The 20,470-nt window shown below is 35.8% G+C and overlaps 1 protein-coding gene across 1 annotated transcript in view; it reads left to right on the plus strand.

Moving 5' to 3' along the window:
- LOC128019997 (low-density lipoprotein receptor-related protein 1B-like) overlaps nt 1–20,470 on the plus strand; it is a 199,717-nt gene that overhangs the window by 19,419 nt on the left and 159,828 nt on the right. Inside the window, exon 2 of the mRNA XM_052606482.1 lies at nt 12,223–12,360. The gene's annotated coding sequence lies outside the window, so the exon portion shown is untranslated. The remainder of the gene's footprint in view (nt 1–12,222; nt 12,361–20,470) is intronic.

Raw genomic sequence — 20,470 nt, forward strand, 5'->3', positions numbered from 1 at the left:
ACATGTACTTATAGTGTACTTACAGTGTATTTATCTAAGAAAGTTCTGGTAACACAAGGTAACTACATGGGGTAGGGTTAGGTTTAGGGGTAGGTTCAGGGTTAGTACCTAGTTATTACATAGCTATTGTAATTACTATAACAAGTACATGGTATGTACATGAGGAACAGGACTGTAAAATAAAGTGCTACCTTTATAACTATGCAGTGGTATGTTTAAGTACTAAAATAGTAAGTGAAACCCTTACATTTTTTGGTAAATATATTGTCTATCTAGACATAGTCTTAGAAAAATGGTTGCAGGAATCTAATTTTTCATGGTATCTTCTTCAGATTTGAAATAGAAACTCATGAGACATGTGACTTTCAACCCATTCATTCTCTGGATTACTCCAGGAATGATGTCATGTATTTTTATATGAAAAAAACCCGGTGTGCTAAAAAAAAAATGTTTCCAGGGCTCTTCAGTGTCTAAAACTTTTTATCTTTTTCAGCATTATCAATGGGTTCTTCTTTCCAAAGACACCAAAATTGTGTGTGTAGCACACTGAAGTCAGGAACTATTAAAATGTTAAGTTAGGAAGGTAATTTTCAGTTGTGAGTCCCATAATGGGAGTTCTGGTTAACAGGTTAAAAGGTTTGTTCATCCAAAAATGAAAATTAGCTTGTGTTTTACTCACACCTCGAGGCATTATGTGTATATGACTTTCTTCTTTCAGAGGAATTGATTCGGAGTTTAATAAAAAGTTGTCCTGGCTATTCCAAGCTCTATGATTGCAAGGGGTGAGTGTTTTAGTTAAACACAGTCCACAAGTCGTCAAATAAAGCATGCACATCCATAATCAAACATACAGCACATGGATCCGTTGGATAAATAAAGGCCTCCAGTAGTGAATCCATGCATTTTTGTAAGAAAAATATCCAGATTTTAAACATAATAAACACTTTTTTCTAGATTCCTTGATCTGACATACATGGAGGCCGGTCCAGCGGAATATTTGATGACTTGTGGACTGTTCAACTGCATCACCCGCTGACTGCAATAATAGAGCTTGGAATAGCCGGGACGACATATTCAGCCCTGCACCGCATGACTGATATTGCTTGCTGTGTCCTGTGTAGCTTTTGAACTGGGATTGATTGCGTTACACATCTGAAGCGCATGCGTGCTAGAGTGGCAAAGATAAGGGCAAACATAATTTAAATAATAATATTGCATTTAGTTTTGAGTAGTATGAGGCTTCAAAGCATTTTAGATTGTTTCTTTTTTTGTCTACGTTCATAGAGGGAGAGGTGGGCATGCACCGGTGGCTAGTCTGTGCAAAAGATCCAACAAATTGGTTGTTTACAGTGTTTCAATGACGATTACAAAGAACAGGTTTCTTCAAATCCAACACTGGAGAGGTCATTGTCCTGCAGAGTTTAGCTCCAACCCTGATAAAAAACTCAGTTGCCTGTAGCTTTATAGTACCTCTGAAAACCTTTACAAATAATTTGCATATTTTAGTTTTTTGTTCAATTGTAAATAATTTATTTACATCATTAAGAGATTTGCACAAGAGTTAACTAAACTATGCAAACATTAAACTTTGATAAAATTGTCTTGCTTTGATCTACATTGTGCTCCATTAACTCTGCTAAAAATTAAACTATTAAATCTGCTATAAAATGTAATTGTATAAAAACTAAAAATAAAATATATAAAAACTAAATAAAAATGTGTTTACAAAATAAAAACTAAACTAAAACTAACAATTAATGAAAATAACTAAAACTAAACTGAAATGATAGGAAATTTGAAAACGATATTAATTTTTCTATTAATGTTTCTCATTTTGCGCTGCTGCCGTCTGTGGATTAAAAAATAATGCACTGAAAGACAGGGAGGAGCCAAAAGAAGTCTGCCGCTGATTTCATATGAAATTTAAAGAGGACTGAGGCGAACACAAATTTGTGTACAGTTCATGGAACTATAGGGACTAGCCCTCCTAAGAATGGCCTAGCGACGCCTATGACTCCAGACATCCAGGGGGTTTGGTATGTAAGTAGGGAGCTTTGGAGATGATCCTTTTAATTTAGTGGGAGCCTGTGTGCTGTAAGAGCCAAGCTGATTCACTTCCTGTGGATGATGCCATCTGCTTGGGAGCAGCAAACAAACAGACAGACCAAACAAAGGCAAAGCTTTCTTCACTGTCAGTGCGTGAAGCATGCAGAGTTGGGTGCAGCTCAAATAAGGTTGAGACTTAATTTTATTTTCTAAATTAAGACTGTAAATGAGATGCGAAGGTTTTTCCTTTTGCATATGTATGCAGTTTTTTTATTATTATATATGTTTTGATTGTCTGGGTAAAATATTTGTATTATTTTAATGTGTGTGAGTAAGTAAGTAAGTACATAAATATGTAGATATTATTAGGTAGTTGTCTTTTACCATAATGCCACAATTAACTGAACCTGTCTTTATTTGAATGACTAATTGATTATTTATTTATTTATTTATTTATTGAACCAAGTGAGCAAATTGGCAGTTAATTAAGATGTATTTTATGTCGTTCTAGTTACAATATTTTAAGTAAAACATTTTCTTGGAACTATTATTTATTTGTTAATTAATTTATAGTTTGCCTTTCCATCCTGTTACCTATAACTAAAAAAACACCTTGAATGACATCATCCTATAGGAAGTAAAATATATATTTTTTTTATTAATGTTTTTTTATAATGTATTTTGTCATACCATCTTTTGGAATTCACAATGTTTCTTGGCAGATATCGTACCTCCATAGTTAGAGATTCTTTTTCTATTCATGACAGATCTTTTGAGTTCCACTGCTGTCTTCTTTCTTTCACTCCTCCGCTTTTTTTTTTTTTTTAGTTAGGGACAAAATCACTAGCTTGTCACCAGCAGCCTGTGAAAAGAGCATATTTCAACACCTTGACAGTTTCGCTGTCACGATACCTCTGGATGACATCAAACTACTAAAGCCTACATTAGTCCCCTGCTGTTATTGAAGAGAACTCTGTTGGTATATGTTAAGCGTAGAGGCAGGAGTGCAAACAGATGGTTTTCATTCAGTAGAGAAGTTGTCTACTAAACAATTGAATACAGTATATAATGCAAAAGTCGGTAAATACTGTACATAATGCATGTATGAAAACCTTTGTAATATAATCACATTGTAAATTGTCATTTGTTTTAGAGAACATTTCTTGTTGATAAAAATCTGCAAATGTCATAGTGTACTGTACTCACTGCCTAACCTACAATATATAAATTTATATATATTTATATATATATATATATATATATATATATTTTTTTTTTTTTTTCTGTGGAAGACAAAAGATTTGAAGGATCTTTCATTGTATGGACATTTTAAAACACAAACAACATCTTTAGATGGCATTAAATTCTAGGCAGTTCAATTGGACAACAGTCGTATTGTATTCAGTGACAGTCACCAAAAAGCATGCATTTCATCATTCATTCAGTGGTTTGGTTGACCAACATCCCTTGAAGGCAAGACGACATAACAGCATGCTGGAAAGCACAAACAGTAGCCTATTTTCTCTAAAGGACAGGATGTGAATCTTTACAATTATTAATATCACAGAATTGTTTCTTCAATGTGGATGCTGTCTACTGTGACTTTGGACAGTAGTAGACGGCATCCTACTATGCTGTGTGGAGCTTGAAACTGCTTTCTCCTGTGATTTTCATCAAGTTGGGACCAAGCCAAGGGTTATTCTTTGTTCATGAGTACAGTACATTTATTTCCAGAGTAATGGACTGTCAGATAAAAAAAATCATCTTCCTTTGCAAATAATTGTTTGTATGAATGTGTTGGTTTTTTATTTAATTTCATTTATTTATTTTGGCTCTGCATGTTTCTCCAAAGAAGCTATGCATTATTTATATGAATGGCATTTATACTAAGGTGTTTTCCCTGGAATGGAGCCTGTACGAAGATCTACATAACAACAGACATCAAAAGATTGTGGAATATAAATTGAATGCTTTACTATAAATGCTTTACTATGAATCCAAGCACAAAGCCATCTGAATGCATCAGGTGTTTGAAAGGGACTGAATAGTACTGTTTAAAAATGCATGGAAGTGTGAATGTGCCGATTCTCCTACAGGGGCTTGGGGGTGATGTATGGACATTTTATTGAGCAGTGAGTGGTTTTGAATGTGATGTATTAACAGGCGGTGCATTGGAAGGCATAGCCCGGCGGAGGAAGTGATGGCTCCATTTCATAGGATGTTGATTACATTACTTCGTGATGATGAATTAGTTTAATTAAATCCAACCAATGATTTACAGAGGATACATGCCAATATGCAGTGAGAAACAATGGGATGTGTGCATGTTGCCCTGTGGACTTTCTTATTGAACTTTCTTTTAAGGGATGGCAGAGAAGCTGAAGATTGCAGGTTTGATCCCCCACTTGGAGCCGCTATCTTGTCTGTTGTGCCATTCTATGGCATTCACTAAACAATTCTGTTACTGGTACTTTAAATCATTTATTTGATGAGTACAAATTATATATACTTGTTGATTTTAAGTAATTTTAATCTTTTCCAATTTTATGAAGCTATTATTTATTCTTAAATCCCAAGAATCAATTAGTAGTTCCAGTTTTCAGTTAATGAACGTAAATTACATATTCTCCAATCCAATAAAGTGCAAAGTCTAATATTTCAAATTCAAATTTTATTCGAATTTTCAAACAATAAATAACATTTTGTCGAGTGTCAAATGAAAGACTGCTGTAGCGACTCAGCTTAAGAGAAGCAGGAAGTGCACGTGAACTAATCACCTCCTCCACTTTAATACAAGTTATAGCACAAAATAAACATGAATGAAAATCTGAAGGTATGTTAAAAGAAATAGTACAACTTACCGAAATCTATGAAAAAAATATGTCACGTAAAGTTCTATTTACCTCATAAATAAACATATTTGGTGACCATAAACTCATTAGACAGCTAAAAAAAAAAAAAAAACTTCATAACACATTTTTGCAGCATTAATTAAGATATTTTACTTTACTGGTGAGACAAATTGCCATGTTGAATTGGAACCTAATTGAACTGCAAGCTTGTGTATCAAAATTGTATCGAATCAGTAAATATGTGTCAATACCCAGCCCAAATATAATTTATATAAAAATTATATATATATATATATATATATATATATATATATATATATATATATATATATATATCTTTTTGTTATGTTTATCTCCATAGGGCTTAATTAGGTTGTAAGCTGTGCCATTAAAACACATCCTCATCTAAAATTACTGGCTAGTCTTTAAAATTCAATAAATCCAAGTTTTTTTTTTCATTAGAGCTCCATATAGTATATAAACATGGGAGAGAGGCATGTTGAGATAACAGAAGTGGACAGTTTGACTTGGAGCTAATCTCTTTGACATTTGAAGATAAACCCAGGTTGACATTGGAACGAATGCCACTGTCTCTCTGACCCAACTTTAGGAACACAAAGTACAACTCTGTATCCCATGTAAATGGCAGATATATCTTCTGAGAGGAAAGTTAGGAGGGAAATTACAATGCTTCTCTCTTAGGATAGTGAAAAATACACAATGCCACAGCACCTACACCATCTTGACAGATTGCTGTACTGTTGCCAAGAGCATCCACAAGCGACTGATAGCTAAAAGAGCTAATAAACAGCAAGAAGGAATTCTAGTGACATTTGTACGTAACCACGAGGGTTGTGGCTGCTCTGTCAAAGGTGTTCAGTTTTCAGAGTACTTCAATCCTTGTTTATACAGGTGAGTTTAGACTAGGTTTGTGTATCCTGAAGGAAATAACCACTGTTTACAAAGCAGAAAAATATTATTGAGTTTTAGGTTTTCAGCTTTGATTGTGTGTAAATGAAAGCCACACTAACAACACGTCATGTTTTCTTACTTTAAGAAATGCCTTTGAGACTCTTATTTTAAAATGTCTGCAGAAGAAAGAAAGTCGTACAGGTTTGGAAAAACATGAGGGTGAGTAACTGATGATTGAATTGAGGTTGAGCTACCCTTGTGGATTTTTAGTACAAAACAACATAGAGTTCATCTGTACGTATTACTACTCAGGAAATGGAGAGAGAGATATGCTCACCAGTCATAGTGCACCACCTGCGTGAGTACTTCATGAAAATAATCTGTTTGTAATCGGATAGACATCTCAATCAGACTGAAAAACCTTCATGTAAATACGTTAATCGATCCGATTGAACCTGATCAGAATTAAATTTCTATTGGATTGAAGGGGGTGATTTATTTATTTTCTAATAGATTGATAGTGGATGTGAACACTCAATCGGATTGAACCCCAAAACCGAAGGGACTGCGCATGTGCAATGATGCAGAAATAGCATAATGAATAAAGTGTTGTATAAATCCATGTCCTGTCATAATAAAACTCCCCTTTCACCCTGAAACTGTGAAGTGGCGCAGGACAACCTTCTCACCCACAGGCATGAAGCGTGGGGAGTGGCATTTTTACTGAATGTATGAGCAGCATGGCACAGCGGTTTTTATGTATAATTATCCATAAAGGGATAAATATTAATTATGTTGTTAAAAACAAATAGAGAAGCCATTTAGGAGAGTGGTTATTATGTGCAAACAGTGAGAAACTATATTTGTGCAGTGTGCACCTCAAAAAAATCAATTCCGATGTGAAGCTTGTGACATTTTAATGCACATCAACCCGATCACTTTCTTTAGTGTTCATGTGAACACTACATTCAGATTCATCAATTGGAATGAATTCTGTCCAACTGAACCAAAAATTGTGCATGTAAACGTAGCCAGTGAAGAAATTGAGGGTCAGTGTGGAATAAAGGCAGCTGAATATAAAGTACATTACATACATAATAAATTCAGCTAAGATTTCTTACCGGGCAAAAAAAAGGTGTGTGTGTGTTTCTTATCTTAGCTGTAAGGGTACCAGCAAGTTTGTTTGATTTTCTTATTTTCATCCAAGCTTTGAAGAGATATAAGTTCCTTGAAATCAAAGTGTTGCCACAAAAAATATTAGCCTTATTTGCACATATAAGAAAAATGCATAGGTGATTGTGCTCTTGTGCAGTATGATGATTAAATAACCATATTGAGGCCTCATTTTCTGAGAACCCCATATGAAGCCCCATGACCTCTTTCTTCTCTAAAATAGACAGCATGTAAACCATGGACTGAGCCATGTCTTTAAGGAATAACCATTGTAGAGTTGTCTTTTGGCTTATGTTTTTATTGGACCTGAGGCTTTTCTTTGGCTCTGAGAGATTCTGGTGAAAGTAGAGCTCAGAAGGCATTCCCAGGGACCTCATGTACTGCAAACAGTTTGCTTTCCTGTCCAAGGTTAGTTAGACTTTTCTTTCTCGAAAACCAGTACATAGAACATTTCAAATGTGACTGACCTAGAGCAAAGGAGGGAAAATAAATACTGTGTCTGACTGTATGTGTAGGAAAGAGATAGAAAAGTGATTGCAGAAAGGAGGATAAAGGAAGACACTCTTGCAATAAACAAGAAATGACTTTAGGAGCGTTTAAAATGTGGGAGTTTGATATACAGTGTCCGCAGTGTTATACAAACATTTATACACTGGCTAAGCCATACACATAATCATGAAAAATAATAACTGGTTTACTTAAGAATAGTGGAGAGTCGGGTGATTTGTGGTAGTGGGTATCCCTCTTAATCTACGCATCATTGTTGTGACCTTAGAAATGGACTGCCCATTCACCGTCCAGACATTCTGAATAGTTTATTTTATACATATATTATATATACAGTATACTTTTTATGTAAATCACATGTTGATTAATTATTTGATTTGATTAATTGTTAATGCTAATTTGAAATAATATAATTATTATTACAATTATTTTCAGGTGTTCTAATCACATTAGTTTTTACTGTGATTTCAAAATTGATGGTGAGAATGAAATTTCACAGGTTTTGGTATCGGCTACTGAAATGTTGGCATTGTGTCAATCCTTGCCATGAAATTCTTTTAATCATTTTCCTCAAAGAATTCATTATTTTAGATTCCTTGATTAAAGTCAGAATGGATGATTTCATATGAAAGCCTTTCGTTACACATTAAGTAGATGGATTAGCAACTCCCAGCTGATTCTTTCACATTGAGAAAAGAGGGTAAATATCACCATGGCTTTTTAATTAAAAGCAAAATGTGAGTGACAGGGAAAGGGTTTATTTTGGCAGTGGACACTACATTTTTAAAGTGACACTACAGCCATTTCAGCAAATTAATGAAAAGGCCAAAATGCTGTTCAGTTGTGGAGGCCCTACTTTGTATGGAGCAGGAGTGTAGTCTCCATCTGTATGCTTATTGTTGAGTCCAAATCATTTGATTTCCTGAGACTCCTGTTTTTTTGGGGGGAACTAATTAAGGCTCGTATTTACATTTCATCATGGAGGCCTTTTACCACCAGACTCAGACAGCTGGCATCACAGAAGACCTTGAACTGTAATGAATTTTAGTGAGACAATGTGTGCATTTGTAAGAAAATGTAAAATCATTTTATATATATATATATATATATATATTAAAAGTTTTAGTTCAATTACATCAACTTTAGGATAGCTCCTCTTTACCACCAGAGGTTGAATAAAACTTAGATGCATTATTCATTATGCACTGTCCTGTGGAGTTGGTCATTTGTTTTATTTGTTTCGTAGAGTGAAACCTATGACAAATCTCATGCCAATTAAATAAATAGCTGGAAGAAGGTTCAGATTTATTCTCTCCAAATGCTCCTGTTTGTTGATCTGTTTTAAATTAGATACACAGAACATTGTGCTATGTACACTTTTAAAGTAATAGTTTACCCAAAAATGAAAATTTGCTCAAAGTTTACTTACCTTCAGACGATCAAGATGTAGATGAGTTTGACAGAACAAAACAGAACAGATCTGGAGAAATTTATCATTACATAAATTTCTCTCCAATGGATCCTCAATGGAGTGAGTGGGTGCCGTCATAATAAGATTTTAGTTCGCCATTTGACATCTTGTAAAGTGAAAAGCTGCATATTTGTATTAAATTCTGAATTAATATGTTTTTAACTTCAAACAGTTGCTACTGGCTAAAATACGAGTCATCTATGCACAATATAGATCAATATTGAAACAGTCATCTTGAGTGAATCAGGTGAGAAATAAGCACATATCAAACACTGTTCTAAAAACAGTTTTAAAATGTGAGAGGACAACAGGAGATGTTATTATGGATTATGGAATTTTTTTTTTTTTTTTTTTTTTTGCTTGAAGTAATGGTTAGTTAATAGTTAATTAGGTTAGTGAGGTTAGGTCATAGTTAATGATGGATTTTTTTTTTTCTTCATAAAAACACGTAGCTTTTCTTTTTACAAGACATGTAAGATAAAATGTCAAAGAGACATAAATGTGCAAAGCGAATTCACTATAGACTATTATACAAGGGTTTTTTTTTTTTTTTTTTTTTTTGGACAGTTCTCCTACATGTACTTTAAGTATGATAAGCATGTGTTTTCCGCCTCCACTTTCATGAGTTTTCTCATGATGGAAGATGTTTCACCATGAGTGCTATCTGGCTTCTAAATTGGTACAGGGTGAAAATAATTTCCTATCATCCCTCAACTGCAGAGACACCATCTGTGTTATCCAGCACGGTGCATCTGAAACTCCTGAATATTCATCTCTCCCTCTCATCTGATTAGATTAATCCCCAATCAGTTTGTGAGTGGAATGATTCTGTATTTGACAATGTGGTTTTATTAAGATAATCACAGTTTGTCACAGCCCCTCACTCCACTGCGTTAACAGAGCAATACATGTGACATGGGCCCCTCAATTGTTTTGTTGTTGTATTTACTCATGAATAATGGAAAAGTGCCTCATGAATGCATGATTAGAGAGATGTTGGCAAGTGTATCTATACAGTTTTAATTGAAAATTAGCATGGGTATTAATCAACCTATATTGGGCCTCAAAATCCCTCTGTCACTGTACAATTTGTACGTATTTGTTTGTATGTATGGCCAAGGATTGAAACAAATGACATTTTAATTGAAATGCCTGTCCTGTATCTTCTCCTCCAGAACTCTGAAGAAAAGCCACAAGGTTGTGAGGTTGATTAGCCTGCCTTTTGGACTCACGTTTGAAATATGAGTATGCAAAGTTCAGGTCACTTACATTTGACTTTGCCTAATTTAGAATATCCTTGGGGGAAAAGGTGGTCAAAAAAAAAAAAAAAACCTTTCGGCACATTTCCATAGCTGAGAAAAAGGGAAACGTCTGTGAGAACAATGAGATACTTTTGTGAAATGTGACAAGCATAAATGGTTTGGCAGATAAATCATGTGCTTGTTATATATTAAGGGATGACATTCCCCCATTAAATGACCCACTTATTTATAGTGTCATTTTATCTTATGAAGTCTAAATGAAAACTGATGAATAACCCTGCCTCTTTTAGAGTATGTTTTCAGTGGGATCAGAGCTCGGAGGAAACTGGGACTCTGAAGATTTGTAAGAGGTCCAGTCACATGAGCTATAACTCTCATGCTAAGTAGCTGTGTTGCAGTTATGGTAATTGATACCAGTGTAGTCAAGGTGCAATGTGACATATTCACAGTGTGCGAGATGGAAGTCTAGGTTTCACTTAGACATATTTTATGCGTTTGTGTGGCTGCTCAAGCAGATGGGGGTCACCTATGTGCCTCATGAATCTTTAAACAGCTGCTTTGGTGCAGCCATGTCAATAGATATCTCTGAAGCTTTGGCTCCGTCTCTCTCTTTCATTCTCTCTTTCTCTTGCTCTTTTTCTCTCACACACAGAGTGATTCAGAATAGCATAGCAGCATAGCCTACATGCGAACGTCTGCTTACTGTACAGAGTAATGCCTTCAAGTAAACACATTTGCATTTGTGGCTGCGTTTACAGACTGTTGATATATTTATTTATTTATTTTTTGTTAATGGAGGAGAGGGCTACTTACAGCAATGCTATCATTTACCGCATGAAATCTGTTTTATTGAATTCATTGTTTATCTAATTCATTGTGCTGTCTTTGCAGATTTTTGAATAATGTTGTTTCTACAGGGTTTTTGTCTATGGCTGCATATTGATTCTAATCAGTGTATAATATTTGTTTATTTTATTATGTAAATGTTATTATTATTATTGTTATTATTATTTGGTCTTATATATTCATAACTTAGCTTATAGAAAGTATGTTTAAAATGGTTCTGCAAACTTATTGCATTGTGTGTATGTATTCTGCATTTATTTGATCAAATACAGTAAAAACAGTAATATTGAGAAATATTACCATTTAATTTAATTTACCATTAAAGTTTCCTACTTTCATATATTTGACAGTGTAATTTAAGTATGCGATGCAATGCTGAATTTTCAGCAGCCTTTACTTCAATCTTCAGTGTCACATGATCCTTCAGAAATCATTCCAATGTGCTGATTTGGTGCTCAAGTAACATTTTTATTATTATCATCAATGTTGCGAATGGTGGTTTTTTCAGGATTCCTTGATGAATAGAAAGTTCAAGAGAACAACATTTTTCCGAAATACAAATCTTTTGTAACTTCATATTTGTTGTCGCTTTTGATCAATTTAATCTGCCCTTTAGATTAGTAATAATTAGGTATAGTGTTAAATAGTAATTTTTACTTTGTTAATATTTCTACTTTGAAACAAATGCCAATTTCCTTAAATGGTTTCTGCAACCTTATTGCATTGCAGAACTTTACTTTTACAATAAGTGATGTATTGGCTTTAAGTTGCTAATTAAATTAGCATTCATTAGGATAGGAAAGAGGAAGGATGAATTGTAAATGAGAAACCTGTAATCATTCTATTAGCATTTCTCTTAAAGAACCACTGACAGGAAATGGTGCTGAAGGAAAGTTTTTGTTGCAAAAATGAAATCGCTCTGGGGCTGGCAGTGCATTTTAAGCTAAATTCAATCAGCTGGATTGTTTCCCATTTTCATTAGCATCCCTCAAAGCTTAGCGAATTAAAGCAAGTGACAGTTGTCTGAACCACATAGATTTGCATAAAACTGTCTTAGCAGTTATTACTGACAATATAGTGAAACTGTGTGGATGATATGTTTTTGCCAAATTCACACCAGACGTGTAAACCATCATTCTTTCCTGTTCTTTAGGTAAGGTGGAGGTTATAGTCAGATGTCCTCTCAATCACATACAGTGTATCGGGACGAGAAAGTGCATTCACTTCGACAAGCTCTGTAATGGGGCAAAAGACTGTGAGGATGGTTTTGACGAAGGAGTCCACTGTCGAGGTGAGTAGACTAAATTATAATGTCTTTGCAAGATATTAGCTATGCAGATGTTTATTTTGATCTGTCAATATCAATAAGCTCACTATTAGGACAAAAACAGCATTTATAATGATAGCCTAATGCTGCATAGCTTTACACAAATTGGCTTTACATTAATGGAAGGTAAGCAGGTGTATGACGCCGCAGGTGTAATGTTGGACACAATCAACTCTTGTTCACAATCATTCAAGCCACAAAAACAAGCAGGTGGATCCACCTGGACTCTGTGATATGACAATACTGACTCAGCAGTTGGCATTGGGTGGATGCCTGTTAGTAGAGGCGGCACACCTCAGGCTGGCAAAGAAGTGCGACCTTTGGTAAACTGGAAGAGTATGGCACCCAGCTGGGCAGTGCCAGGAGCATCTGATCCTGCCCTTTGATCCAGAGCCTGTCTGAAAACAGGCCAGTGACCCATATAAACAACACCAGATTATAATGTCAGGTGGATTGCAGGGGTTTCCTGCAGGGTTGGAGCAACAACACATTTTTCTAGACTTGAGAGACTGGTGGAAGAATAATAATTAATTTTGAAGTGCCTGAGAAATGTGACTCATGTACGTGTTGTTAGGTTTGAATAGACAGTTGTATCCGAAAAGTATTTATTAACTTATTAACTTATTTATTTATTTATTTAAGGAGCCGGTCTCTGCCATGGAATAATAAACATAATTTTTAAAAGTAGATTTTTTAATTTGTTTTACGATTCAGACTTTTTTTTCTTGCTGCTCTTCATCTCTTGCAGTTCTTCATCTCACAGATTTGTGTTTAAATGTCACAAATCTGGGATTATATGTTGAAAAATTCAGAATTGTGTCTACATGACAATATTGCCCTTTGCCACTATATTAGCTCATTCCTTATGAGCCAATCCTCACTTTTCAGGTTTATCTGCCCTAAAGCAAAGGCTAACCTCCAAACATCTTTCTCTGACAGAAGAACCATTCACCTTCCAGTGCAAGGAAAGATATTGGTCTATTTCCGTGGGCAGAAAGATAAAAGTTTTGACTTGATGTATTGCAGATAAAGAAGGAGGTGCTAAGAGCCTGAAGTGATGTATCACAGAAAGTTATCATTGGGTGTTAGGAAGCATTAAGAGACATTATGTTCATTGTTCTCCTCCTCCATTTGTTTGTTTTTAGATACAGCTAATTAAGCAACGAGTGCCTGGGGCAATAAATCGTTTTTTTCATTCCACTCTTGCTCAGTTTGCACACTTTTTAGTTGCAGTTTACTTCACTGCAGTCATAGAGTAAATGTTTTTCAAATGTCTTTGTTCTATTTAGTTTTACACCTTTAATTTGATGTTTTTTCAACTTGTTCAAGGAAAATTACATTAACTTGTAAACCACATACAGGTGTTAGTAATGATACGTAATACAGATTTACTGGTTACACAGAAGTGGAAAGTCTGGATGTGTTTTTGTTGGTGATTTAATTGCCAGGACATTCAACATGTGTTTCCAACCATACACTGCAGACGGAAGGAAATGAGGTCATCGCAGAGAAGTTGGAGCATGGCAGCTGGGTCTTCACTGACACTTTCCCTCCCACTCATAATGAATTTACATAATGAATCCCAGGAGGGTATTACACAAAACTGTGCCCATATGGAAGACAAAGACAGCATTCTATTTCACCTTCACACACTTTGGCAATTCTTTATTTTAATGATTATATTTCACTGGACTGGAGATTTTTAGAGATGTTATGAAAAACCTTTTTTTTTTCACCTTTCTTTTTTTCATTTCAGCACCTGGCTACGTATTTTTCACTGTGCAAAATCTGGCTCCTCTCAGCCAGCACTGATACTTGACAGGTGGAGATGAAAAGAGGGCACATTTGAATTTAGGAGCTCTTAGGTGGAATTTTCAGAAGTTTCTCACAAGCTGTGAGCATACAAGTGGCAAGAAAAGTGTCTGTGGTGACAAAATTTGGTCATAGTAACTTGTGGTTATTCAAAGGTGCTTTCAAATACTTTTTTGACCAGCAACTCAACATCAAATTATTATTATTACGGTATATGGATTATGTATAGATCTTTTTTTTCTAGATTTGATTGACGCTTGTGCCATTCTGAAAATACCCAACTTAGTAAAAATAAATAGATAAAAATTGCTTGTAAATATCTCAATATGCTACAGTTTATTATCACCAAATCTTGGATTCAATATTTTTTGCCATCTTGTTTTCTTCCTGTTACCACAGGCTTTTATTTCTTTCTGGAACTGACTGGCCGTAGGCTTTATTGAGTGTGTTTACATGCACTGGTTATGCTTAAGCTGCATGTAAACATGTTGAACTGCTTCCCTTTATCGATGTATGGTCACAAATCACTTAAGAATAAACCAATCGACACAGGTGCCCATTATCCCGATTTCTCTTGAGTATATAAACACCTTAACCATTCTGCAGTAGAGGAGGAAGAAACTCTGACTTTTTCTTGACCCTGAGACTCATCTTGTGCAGCCATAGGACAAGTGGTACAGTTGTAGACACTAGGAATGGCAATGATAGTTAGAAAGAGAGCTAATATCAAATTGAACAAATTGAATTAGCATTTTCTTTATGCTGAAATGCAATGACAACTGAACACTCTTAAGTAATTCCATAGATTGTGCTTTTGTTATGCTCAGTCATTAAAAAGCAGCTTATGATTCCTTTCCTAAAATGCAATTACATACCAATTGGAGTAATTAAAGAAGTAGAAAATAAAATAAGAAGAACGCTTAGAGAAAGTCTCTTTCAGTACAGAAGAAGTCTCTTCACAGCCCTGAAATTTTATTACAGAAAAAGTTTGGGGTCAGCTAAATTTGTCAGATTTTTTTTAAATTAGTCTCTTATGCTCCCCAAAGTGTGCATTTATTTAGTCAAGAATACAGTACTATATATTGTAATTTCTATATCACCATATTTTTATATAGTTGTAAAAAAAGACTTTGTTAATAGATACCGCTGCTTTTGCAAAGTAATGAAAAACCATGTCACATACGTATGTACCTTCCCTCCCTTGCTCTGCCTCTCAACAGCATTCAGTTATTTCACTTGATTAACTTTTAATTTCCAACAATTCATATAAACAAACAAACAGTATCCCCCTAGGTTCAGGAAGGCAGCAGTAACAACAATACAAAAATGCAGTGCAAGCCTTTTCCTGTTTTCTCTTCAGTTTAAAGAAAAGTGGAGTGCATTCACCTACACAAAAGCTATTAGCATATTTATTGAATTTGTTTTATATAATGATACGGAATTTCATCCAGAACACATTAAGTGCTCCCCTTGCTAGCTGCTGGTCATTTTCAGATGAAACCTATGATGTTCTGTGATGTGGTTGTTCACTGTTGTTTGAAGATGGCTCATATTGTTAGTCTCAGTGGGTCATTCACCTTTAATTATCAGGCAACCATAAATGTGAAAGTCAAGTGCCTCGTTTGAATAATGTAGGGTCAAATTTGTGCAATAACAAGCAATCACAGTTGACTTTTTGACCCATCTGAGTTAATAAAGGCATAGCTAACTCTCCAGGATAAACCCAGGATTTTTTTTTAATCCAGGATCCTTCGGTCATTTTTAGTCTCATTTTCACTAATGGGATTATCTAGAGGAGCAGGAACAGTCTTGTTGGTAATGATCACAGCATAGCACAGCTTTGCTAAATGTGCTTATGGTTTTTATGCATGACTTTTGTGGTGCTTTAAGCTGAAGGTTGTGTGATATCCCATGATGCAACTGTAAGGGAAACAGGTCAGTTTAGCTCAAAGGGAATCATTTAATATTTTAAAAGGAATTTGAACAGAATCACTGTTTCACGGCTGATCACTGAGATGCCCTGCGATTCACTGAACGAGCCGTTTAACATCAAATCTGCACTGGATATTAATATCCAAAGTATAGTGAAAACACTATTAATTAGCACAGCAACAAGATCGGCAGTTTAAGACATTAACTTGTAAGCAGAAAACACAAGATACTTCTCTTTTCAATATGAATAAGGCGTTATTAGATAAATCTAAGACTTATAACCTAATCTAACACATAAGCGCACACACTCACACATTCACACAAGTTGCAGGAAGATCGAAAGTTAAGGAAAGATGAGTTTAAGAGAATGGAAATATGGAATCCCAAGTTTACAGCAATACGTGAAATTGCATAGACATGAACAGCCAACAATCACTTAATTAACCCTCGCATTGAGTTCCTCAATGAGGTTAGAATTATATTAGATACATCCAGTGCTTTAAGTGGCCCAAAAGAGGTTCCGGTACTCTATTATAGGCTATTTTATTAACGGGGGGTGGGGGGGGTGTCTGTGGTCTTGGGTGACGGGATGGGGGGGCTTATGATATTAGACTTCGTAGCCTATAATAAAAGATAATTAATTTCAAACCTTAACTAAACACATTTTTATTCAAAGATCAACCGTTTGTCATTACTCTTTAGTCTGGAACAAGAAACAGCAACATTAAAATCATGAACTCAAATGTCATTGTAAAAAAAAAAAAAAAAAAAAAAGTGAGTGTTGTAAAAGTGCGTAAATCAGACCTTTCTGTAACACTTAACGTTAATTAGCTTAAACGAAAATAACGAAATAATTGTGTAGCGGAGTATTTTTTGTACACAGTGCCGCGAACTGTCAATCACTCCTGTACGCGTGCATCACTGTCCTCCTCGCAGCTGCAGCAACTTGCGCTCTCTTCATCAAGCTTTAAAACATAAGGGGACAAAAAGATCATATTGTCTTTGTGCATAGGCTATAGATTAATTAGATAAATGAATATCTAAATTTGTGCCTAGCCGCCTACGGTATTTTTTTAGAACTTAGAAAAAAGATGCTGCAGCCAATGAGCAGCCAGCGGGGCTGGCTGCAGGACGACTCAACCTCCGCAGACAGTTTTTAATGTTTATCAGACAATAAATACTCAAGATTTTGCTTTAGAATAATTTTCGGGACAATTAGGGCCAGATTCGGGTGTCGGGACAACAGTTTAGATCTCGGGGCTGTCCCGAATTTTTCGGGACGTCTGGTCACCCTTCCTGAAAGAGCTGCATTACTTCATTAGCATGAGTCTGACCTGCAGTGAAATCATTCAGACTTGGTGAGGAGTCAGTCAGCGAATCATCTGAGTCTGATCTTGTTCTTTCAGTATTCAGAGTCTGAAGCCAAGAGAACATATTAAGTGTTGTTAACTGTATTTGATTTTAACAGAATTGAGTGTACACTCATAACGAGTTTCACACACCTTCTCCGGCCCCGTTGAGTTGTTGACACTTAACAGTGGGAAAAGCGACACATGCGCTATTGTCTTGTATAACTTAAGGGTGAATGGGTAATGTACTTTCTGCTCTCGGTGGGATGAATTAGGAAGCTTGCATTAAATCGGCAGTGCAGGTAAAAGATTAAATCCTCTATTAAAACAGATGTCCAAATTAGCGTACCGGTACGCTAAAAGCACGTTCTGGGCGCACGGAGAGGTGGCGGTACACTCAAGAGCTATATTTGGAAGTGGCGGTACTGAGTACCGGTGCGTACCGGCCCACTTAAAGCACTGGATACATTACTATAGATCAGAGTCTGGAGGTACTTGCATTGCCTGTGTAACGGGGTTCCCTTTGTTGTCGTTGAAAAGGGGGTTTCTGATTGCTGATTGGCTGGAAGTTCAGTAGTCGTTGAAGTGACATCTTGGGAAGCCCGTGGTTGGGCGTTGGCCGAAGACACGGAGTTGTAGGCTGGTTGAAGTTGAACAGGCACTCGAGGTCAGACTCGAAGACACGGCGTTACAAAACTTAACTCAGAACACGAAACTCTCAAATGGAAAAGAAAAAGAAATTAAAGTTAAAGAACAGAAGTAAAGTTTGACGAGACCAGCTGGTGTTTCTTCTCATCGTGGCTAAGTAGCAGCAGGCGTGCAGGCCGAAGCACACTGGAACCACGCTCAAAGAACACTATAAGTGATGACTAAAAGTATGACTAAAAGCAAAAGCTAAGAAGCATGCTAAAAGCAGCATTTGATGGTGTCCTGAGTATTAAAACTGGCCTTTTGACCTCACCTCAAATGTTGTCTTGAGCAATTAGATATTGTCTTTGCTCGGGGTATCATAAATAATATGTTATCTTATCAAGCACGTGGTCCGAATTTTCCCCTGCACACAGAATATACACAGTTTAGACATTCTAGAAAATAAATAAATGCTATATGTTAAAATAGAAAACAGTTTTAGACTGTAAACATTTTCACAGGAACACTGTTTTTAACTGTATTTTGTAATACCTGGAGTTTAGATTCAACCCTAATTAAACACACCTGATCCAGCTAATCAAGTCCTTCTGGCTTATTTGAAAACTACGGGGGTGTTGGAGTAGGGTTGGAAAGAAAACTCTTTGAGTTTGACACCCTTGTTGTAACTGTATTAACTGTAACTGTATTAAATAATTGCAGCCTTGGTGAACATAAGAATGTTTTTCTTATCATTGTATTATAAATTGTATTATCACATTTATTGTAATGTAATTATGTGTAGCAGAAATGAGTCGAACCAGACAAATTAAAGAGTCTATAAGAGCTGTGTGCATTGAAACGAGAGCTGAATTCCTCAGGAAGTCATAAATCAGTTCTAGTGCCACAAGAACCAAGCAAGATAACCAACCAACCAATTTGTTCACACAACAGCTTTCAACATTAAAACCAATAGAACAATTATTGACAATTTTAATTCGAAGAAGAGATTGTCAAATTTATTGTTCGTGATTGAAATGCAACGCTGGACATCACCTGTAAACCCAGGAGATCAAGTTAAATACTTGCATTGACTTCCCCCACCCAGCAGAACCAGACTGAAATTCCTAAGGGGGAAGGGCTTTAAACCTTTGTCTTCACAGCAAAGTCCCTTTGCCAGAGAATGGCAAAGAAACTGCTTTTTGTACATTATATATGGACCAGAATGAACTCAAAAAGACTTATAAATTTATCATTCATGTATAATCACTTATTGTGTATGTCTTTTGATAACTATAGGATACATAGTCATGTCTAGTATTGATATAATCGAATTTTCTTGCTTGATATTGTCCTGACAATCATTTATTTGTAAAATAAATCATAATCGTGTTATAGGAATCATGTCCAAAATTAGACCCTGTGAGGCAAGAACCACATGCTTGGTAAGATAAACAAATGATTTATGATACCCCCCCGAGCCAAGACCATATCTGATTGGTCAAGGCAACATTTGAGGGGTGGCCAACAAGGAAGTTTAAATACTTTGGACACCATGAAATTTAGCTTTTAGTTCTAGCATTGCTTGTGCTATCAGTCATGACTTGCTTTTAGTCTGCTTTTAGTTCCAGCCTTGCTCGTGCTATCAGTCATGCTATTAGTCATGCCTGCTCTTAGCTTTTAACTTGTAGCTTTGCTACCTAGCTTTAGCTTGTAGCATCTAGCCATGCGGTTAGTCATCATTGTTCTTTGAGCGCGGTTCCAGCATGCCTGCCTGCTGCTACTATGCCACGATGAGAAGGAACACAACCTAGTCTCGTCAAACTTTATTTCTTTTCTTTTCCGTTTGAGAGTTTCGTGTTCTGAGTTAAGTTTTGTAACGTCCGTTCAACTTCAATCAGCTCACACGACTCTGCACTTTCAGCCAACGCCCAACAACCACGGGCTTCCCAAGACGTCACTTCAGAGACTGAACTTCCAGCCAATCAACGACCTCGGGATAGCCCTTTCACCGAGTCTCCTTCTTCACAGGAGATGCAAGTAACTTTACCTCCAGACTGTGACCTTTACTGGTGTATCTAATATAATTTTAACCTCATTGAGGAACTCAATGCGAGCGCTAATTACGTGATTGATGGTTGTTCATGTTTATGCAATTTAACGTATTGCTGTGAATTTGGGATTCCATATTTCCATTCTCTTAAACTCATCTTTCCCTAACTTTCGGCCTTCCTGCAACTTGTGTGAATGTGTGTGTGCGTGTGTTTATGTGTTAGATTAGTTTATATGTCTTAGATTTATCTAATAAAGCCTTATTCATATTGAAAAGAGAATTATCTTGTGTTTTGTGCTTA

This window comes from Carassius gibelio, chromosome A9 (assembly GCF_023724105.1).
Source record: "Carassius gibelio isolate Cgi1373 ecotype wild population from Czech Republic chromosome A9, carGib1.2-hapl.c, whole genome shotgun sequence".
NCBI lineage: Eukaryota > Metazoa > Chordata > Actinopteri > Cypriniformes > Cyprinidae > Carassius > Carassius gibelio.